The sequence below is a fragment of the Oryx dammah genome, unplaced genomic scaffold (genome assembly GCF_014754425.2).
Source record: "Oryx dammah isolate SB20612 unplaced genomic scaffold, SCBI_Odam_1.1 HiC_scaffold_11103, whole genome shotgun sequence".
NCBI lineage: Eukaryota > Metazoa > Chordata > Mammalia > Artiodactyla > Bovidae > Oryx > Oryx dammah.
The window spans coordinates 20,893-29,066 of NW_024080496.1; the positions used below are offsets into that span (position 1 = coordinate 20,893).

The 8,174-nt window shown below is 32.0% G+C and overlaps 1 long non-coding RNA gene across 1 annotated transcript; it reads left to right on the forward strand.

Moving 5' to 3' along the window:
* Positions 1–4,211: 4,211 nt before the first annotated feature.
* Positions 4,212–6,438, forward strand: LOC120860576. The gene is made up of 3 exons (XR_005720364.1): positions 4,212–4,701; positions 4,856–4,876; positions 6,225–6,438. It is a non-coding gene; the product is annotated as an uncharacterized LOC120860576 (long non-coding RNA).
* The last annotated feature ends 1,736 nt before the right edge of the window (positions 6,439–8,174 follow it).

Sequence of the window (8,174 nt, forward strand, 5' to 3'; positions counted from 1 at the left end):
CATTTTACTTTGTAAAAGTAAGGTTCATTGAGGAATGAGTTAAAATCAGTCTCATAAAATACAGTTACTCATTAAGCAGTTGAGAAAATTGTGAAAAGAGGCACCCATGCTCCTGACACTGATGTCCTACAAGAGCAGTAGCTCAGGATTCTGTAATTCAGTGTTTGGTCATTTCATATGACAAAACTACCACTCTCGGACAGTTAAGTAAATGTATTTAACAGTACACAGATCTCTTATTAAAGATAAAAATCTGAGTAACAAAAGAGTATATACTGCCAAAAGGAATCATAAAAACTTTATCAAGTAATTACCAGGAATCATAAAAACTTTATCAAGTAATTACCAAGTATTTCTTAAGCTTTCTCAATTCAGAAAATGTATCTCTTTTCCCTTCTTCGTTTGTTGAATACTCTTCTTTTCCTAAAAGGAAATTTTCAAACACTGCATCCTGTCATTGATATGCCATTGGTATAAGTGTATGTAGTTTTTGAGTGTTTATTTGCATCCTGATAATTTAAGTTTGCATACAATTTTCAAAAAATCTGAATTTTCATGTTTCTTTCCAGTGAAATTTATATTGACTCTTCATTGTATTTTTTACAGAAAAAACTCCAAAAAAAGATGGTAAAGTATCTTTGATATCTATCTACTCTCAAAACATTTTAAAAGGCCTGCTTTTCTGATGTCTTACACAAATCCCAGTTTTCATCAAGATGCCTTCATTGGTTTGCACTTGCTAGGATTTCTACCATTCTAAGACAATATTTGTTTTGTCAGCTTCTCTTGTACTCCTCCGTTTTCTGGTCTTTCAAAGCCTGAATAAAACCTGAAATCATTTACTGGTCAAGCTTAAACATGAGGGTCCTTCTTACCCTGGCTAAAGTCTAATAATCCCAGGTGTGCAAATACATTTTTTTTTTCCTGGAATTTTTTATATCCAAAGAGAGTAATTTTAAATTCATTCTTATTTATTTTTATCAACGCAATTGTCAATTTAGCCATACTTCAGCTATTTTGGAAAGATTTAAAATTTTTACAAATGATTTTAAAAAAGGATATATCTCAAATCTGAATATTTTAGGAGAATGTCACCATAAATTATTGTCCTGTAATGCCTCTATGTTATTTTTTGAAATAAAATACAAAATTATTTATTAAAATTTTAATATCTTATTTTTCTAATGACATTTTTCAGTATACTTTTGTTTTCAGGGAAACAAAATTTATCTCTATAATTCAGGTATCAAAGGCTAGGTAGTCATTGCTACTGTTTTGAACAAATGGGTAATCTTTTTTCTCTAGTTCCTTATCTCTTTTTAACTAACTCTGTTGGCATGGGTGCATGTAAATGTTTTCCCTGATAAGATGATTGAGATGAGACGAACCTCATTTTGACATGTGCTAATCTAGCAATTCACCACAAAGTTATGCCTTCATTTTTAACATAATGTGAATATAGGTTCCCAAGAACCAAACACGGCATTTTCTCTAAAGCAGTTCAGTATTCTCTAACTTATTGTTTGTAGGTTTTTTATACATCAAAGCTACAACAAATATGAGATGTGATTATTTATATTTAACAGCAACCAAGAAATTTATTAAAGCTAACTAACCAAACAAATAATCACCCATGAGTCTAATAAATCAATAACTTATATAAGGAAAACCATTAACAGTATCATTCTTGAAACTCTTCCTCAAGTCAGGAAGATCATTCCTTTTCCTTTTATTAATTTTTGATCAGTATTATCAGGACATAAGGAAGCTTTCAGCTACGTTGGTACATGTGTGTGTGTCTGCACATGTGTGTATGTATCTGTGTTGGTCTATATCCTGTAACCTTTACCATTGTATGTGAATATTCCACTCAATTTGAATTCTTTTGTGCTTTTGTGGCATGATTTTTACAGTAGTTTTCTGTTTTTATTTTTCACATGACTTTCAGAAAAAATTTGGTAAATATATCTGACAGCATTAATATTCCAAAATACTTTAAATTATCCATTCTCAGCAATTTGAATATTTTCTATTGGCTTCCCATCTGTTGGTTTGCTTACCTTTTTCCTGGATGTCTATTCTAACTTCCCAAATTATTTGTTTAGTAACTTCATGCATATTGAATTCTCTCCACTTTTATTACCCTACAGCTGATTCTTTCCCAATGCTTCCTTTTTCATTTCTTATGTTCCTTCTCTCTAAACATTGTCCCAGTCTATCATTCAGAGTTTTGCTAGTTTCATTATAAATTCTGTGAGATGAAGAAAATGGGACTGATGAAAACATGGTTTACATTCTATATTTATTACTCGGAGCACTTCCATTGACTTGGAAAGTCTGTCATGGTTTCAAAGTTCAAGGGGTCATTGATATGCCACTGATACCTCCCCAAACTCCACGAGGTAAGACAAGACTCCGTATTCACTGAGTGAAGTTTTTCCAACACTTAACCTTTCAAAGACTGTGTAAATTCAGGTGTAATTCATTGGACCAGTGTGGGCTTTAGACTCATTCTTCCAATGCCTTGGACCATTTATTAGAGTCTTCTCTCAAGTTCACAAACCATTTGCTGGGATTATTTTCTCTCACATCATAGTAATTTTACTGTCTTTCTTTTACATTTTATTGGCATAATTTTTAACTTGTCAAACTGCAATAACTTTCAGGGTTTGTATTGTATACTGAGCAAAGTTCATTTGTAACACATTTCTCCATCCTGAAATTTTATGTGAATGACATGAAAGGCTAGAGTCCTAAGATACTCCAAAATGTTTGTTCAAAGAAATACTAATATAACCATTAAAAATTTAATATCCTTCCTTTTGTAGTGTATTTTCTATTATATTTTTGAATACAGTTTGAATGAAAGTAGTGAATGCACTTCTTTTATGCATGAAGTATTCCTCATATAAATACTGCTACTGATGGAGTTTTAGCTAGATGGGTGCTTTTTTTGTGGGCGTCCTCATGACTCCTTAAGTATCTGACTCCTATATGTGTGCATGCTTGCATTATATTCTGGAAAAGAACAGTACAGTGAAAGAAGTTTCAATGGAATGTATATGAACAACATTTATTCCCAGAAGAAGTCCTTTTCTACCTCTTTTTATAGCGTCATTGTTCTATCTTTGTACTTTTGAATCAAGAGGTGGTGCTGGCAGGGGAAGATACAATAAAACATGCCTCTGGGGGGCAAGATGTCCTTAGAAAACTTTGCTCCCAATTCTAAAAGTACTTCTTACTTTGAAACTTGGAGGAAACTATAGAGGCACTCCACATTCCTGTCATCTTCCTATGAGAATGTAGCCAGATATTCGTGGACTTTTTCCCCTACTATACTTATGGAATTACTGAAAGCTTGACATTCTTCTTCTCAATAACATTTTTTCATTTAATTTTTTTACAGAGGAAGTGAAATACAGGGATTACTTTAAAGTATTTTAGCAGGCCTCATGTAACAACTGGTACACATATAGCTTGGGACAATGAATTTTTTCTTGCTTCCTTGTAACTTCTTAAATAACTTTCTTGTGAGTTGTGTAGGCAACCGATTCTGAAAAAACTGCAAAGTAATGCAGTACCCGTGATAGGTATTGTTTATCCCAAAGGAGGTTCTGCCTCCTACTATAGTGTCATTTTCATTATGTCTTTGGCACCAAGGGGTGAATGAAAGTTAAAAACGTTTTCTCTGATTTTTGAGATGGCCATTAATTGTTTTCTGTGAATGGTGCCAGTCCTCAGAAAATGTGAGTCAGACTGTGCCACAGTGTAAAGGATGAAAAATTTTCAAATATTTGCTCTTTTCCTTTCCTGCCCTGGTACCTTCATTTTGACTGTGTTTTAAGATCTTTCCCTTTTGATGATATCAGTAAGTTTGAAGGGAAAAATCCCAGGTCCTATAGATCTAGTCAAAGTTTAAATAAACATCATGTTTGTCAAACATATTCATATTGTCATGTTTTTTCTCACTGTCTAGTCTCTCTGACTGGAATTTGACAGCTTTATTTTTCATTCTGCTTCTGCCATTATAACTCTGAGATTTGTCCTGTGTTTTCAACTGTCATAAAACTCCCTTCAGTCATGAAATTTTAGTTAATCATATACCTCTGAATTATTGGCATTTTCAGTGACTGATGTGAAAGTTTTACAACATGTGTAAACACTACACATGTAGTGAAAACAAGTAAACACTAGTGTTTACACTAGTCATGTGATTTAGAACTCTATTTAAATTGATTATATCATTTCCTTCCTGCCATGTGATTTAATTAAGATAAACTTCATTTAGGCATTAATTGAAATAGAAACACACATAGACTTGGTAATAAATTAATTGGTTAATGAAGATGTTGTGAATAGAGGCACCTGGAAAACTAATTCATTTTCCACTGGGAGCAGTGGCTCAAGATCCTGGATTCAGTGTTTATGGCTGTCATACAACAGAGCTAAAATAAACTCAGAACAGGAGATATAGTTCTAATAACCTTCAAGAAACTTATAAGAGAAGCATAGTGACTAATAAGAGCCAAAATAAAATAAAAAAGTACACAAAACTTTGAAAATGTAACTATTTGAACTAATATATCTAAAAATCTCTCTTCATTTAAAATTGACTGTATTTCCCTTTTTATTCTTTCTTTCTTTATTTTCTTAAAATCGAATGATCTCTGAATAAAACAGAAGAGATTTCAGCCACTATTGGTGAGTTTATTTGGTGTTCACCATGTATACATTTGAATGTGTTTAAATGCATCTAGATAGCATTAACATTACTTTTGGACTCTTCAAAATATTTTATTTTTATTCATGTTTGTTTTCCATGGTATTTACATGAAGCTTTCCATTTTATTTCCAGGTAATCTTCTGAAAAAACTTGGTAAGTTTCCAACAACTCTTCACTCCAGTAATTCTTCCAGTGACTGCTTGACAACTTCCACGTTGTCTTGAATATTCCCTGCCCTTTTCTCAGTACATCATCCACTGGCGCACTTTTCACCTGGCTGTCCATTCTTCTCTATCCAATTTTTGGATGTGATCCTCTTTTTTTATTTCATTCCTTCTATTGTTGTTCCCTATGTTCCATCATTGCTCATAGCATCTTTTTTCCCTTTCCTTCTTATAACATTGGTATTGTCTGTCTCTCTGAGACTTGTCATATTTGTATCATGATTTTCTGAGATGAAGAGATTGAACTAACCAGCAAATGCTTACCATTCTCTATTTGTTTTCTGAGAAATATCAGATCATTTAGAAGCTTTATGAGTATCCAAAATCAAGGGGACTTTATTAAACTATTAATACTTTTCCAGTCTTAAGAGATGAGAAAACTCCCAATTTGATAATGAAGTTTCTCCCTCCATTGTCCTGTTAAACATCTTATAAACTCTATGCAATCCACTAGATAAGTGTGGTAAATAGTTTACTATTTTACTGTTGTTGAATATATTACTCAAATGTTCAAGTTTAAGGTCTATTTTATAATATTTCCCTGTCATTTTCCCATATAGTATTTTTTATTCTTTTCTATTTTTATTCATACAATTATTATTTCTGCAAACTTCAATGCCTTTTCAATAATTAAACAAGGCGGTTATATCTTGAGGAAAATTGATAAATGATATATCTCAATTTTCAGAACTTTTTATGTGAATGAAAAGGAAAACTGTTGTCCTAGGATGTTTCCAAAATTTTTCTTCATAAAGCACTTCAAATTTCAAAGCATAACATATTCCTTTTCTAATGACATTTTCAATTACCTCGTGGTTTACACATGGACTAGAACTTGGGAACATATACTTTTAAGGCATTTAGCAGGCTTCATATGAAGACACCCACAGATCAAATTTCTGACAGAGGAATACTTTCATTATATACTTTTGAATCACATTTACAATACCTATTTCATATATTTGAGCATGTTTGTCATTTGTTATGGGCTTAAATAAAAAGCTGGAAAGCCCAATTCAAGACCAAATATTGATTCAGTTTTTCCCAAAGGAAGTTTTCATGTGGTAATTCCTTTGCAGAAAAGAATGAAGGAACTTAAAAGAGAATTGCTTCTCTTGAGTTACATGGCCTTTGGGACATGAGTTTCTAATTCTTACAGAAGTGGGATCACTTTATTGAATGAATAAATAATGGAAAGAAATTAAATTATTGTCATCTCTTCCTCACATTGTGCCTTCATTTGGTTTGACTGGTTATATCTTCCTTTTATTTTTCAGATAAGGGTGAACAGGATAGAGGCAAGTCTCAATAATATTTCACACTTGGTACCTTGTAATGTTTCATCTCTTTCTTTGACTTTGGTCTTCAAATCTCAGTGATCATCTTCCTCCACTGCAATGTAGATATGAATTTACATCATTTTTCTCTCATTTTATGATTATTTCAACTGAAGGTTTTCCTCTTCATGGGTTATTCAGTGCTCCATTACTTTTGCTTTAATGTGTCCCATCTGTACAATTTATGCAGATATTTGCTCTTTGTAAAGTGTATACAAATATGAACTTAAATATGCAAATATAAACTTTGCAATTTTTAAGTTTCTGATCTGAAAGTTTAGTTCTTTGTGTTTCTTTTCAATGAAAATTGCATTGATTTTTTCATTGTATTTCACAGACAAAATTCAGAAAAACTATTATAAAGTATCTTTGACATCCCTGTACTCCCAAAACACTTTAAAATGCCTGTTTTCCTGATGTTTTAAAAATATTCCACCTTTTCATCAATATGTCATCATTGGTTTGCACTCTACAGTATTTCTACCATTCTAAGGCAATATTTTGCATGTCACCATCTCCCATATCCTTCTCTTTTCCGGTCTTTGAAAGCCTGAATAAAATCTGAAATGATTCATTGATGAAGGTCATCCTTACATTGCCTTAAAATCTGAGAGTAGTACCCAAATTTTCTTTTTTTCCTGAAATTTTTTTATATCCAAAGAGAGTAATTTTCATTCTTACTTTTATTAACACAGTTGTTAATATGGACAACTGCAATTACTTCAGCTATTTGTGAAAAGATTTTATATTGTTAGAAATGTTAAAATATAGTACATATTTCTAATTTGAATATTTTATGTGAATGAAATCATAATCTCTGTTCTGTAATGTTCCATAAGATTTTTTCCATAAAACAGAAAATTATCCATTAAAATTTAATATCCTATTTTTTCCTAAGGACTTTTTTCAGTATACATTTGTTTTCAGAGAAAATTTATGTCTTTGATGCATGCAGCAGAGTTCATGTAGTTATTGCTACAGATAATGTTTTGAACAAATGGGTGATTTTTTTCTCTTTGGTTCCTCATCTCTTCTTAACAAATTCTGTTTGCATGGTTCATATTTACGTTTCTTTGAAAAGGTGATTGAAATAAGATGAGCTTCTTTTTGGAATGAACTAAAATAGCAATTCACCAAAAATAAAGTTATATCATCACTACATAAGAAAATGTTAATAGTGGTTCCTAAGAACAAATCCTGCATTTTTCTAGTAGTTCAGTACACTCGAATTCACTCCTTGTGGATATTTTATGTAAGATGATGATTTATATTTAGTAGCAGCAAAAGACTTTATTAAAGGTAACCAATCAAGTCATAAGAGCTCAAGTAGTGTCCATATAATTCAAGAACATTTTCAAAAGGTAATCACTACTACTGATACACCTGAAATTTTTCCTCAAGTCAACAAGATTATTTCTTTTCCTCATTTAATTTTTGATCAGCATCAAAGAAAGCTGTCAGCTACTTTGGCACATTGTATATGCCTGTGTATGTTTGTGTGTGTGTGTTTGTTTAAATCCTACTACATTTATAATTGTATGTAAATTTTCATTAAATTTAGTGTCCCTTGACCTTTCAGCCTATTAAACTTACCTGTTTTTTCTCTTAATTTTTCAGATGTTCTTTGGGAAAAAATAGGTAAATATCCCTGAAGACATTTTTGTTCCAATAAGATTTAAACAACCACATTTTTGGTTCTTTTATCATTCTCTTTTCTATATGCCATCTTTTGACTCAGGGCTTCCCTGATAGCTCAGATGGTAAACAATCTGCCTGCAATGCAAAAGACCCAGGTTAGATCTCTGGGTAGGGAATATCCCCTGGAGGAGGAAATGGTATCCCACCCCAGTATTCTTGCCTGGAAAATCCCGTGGACAGAGGAGCCTGGTG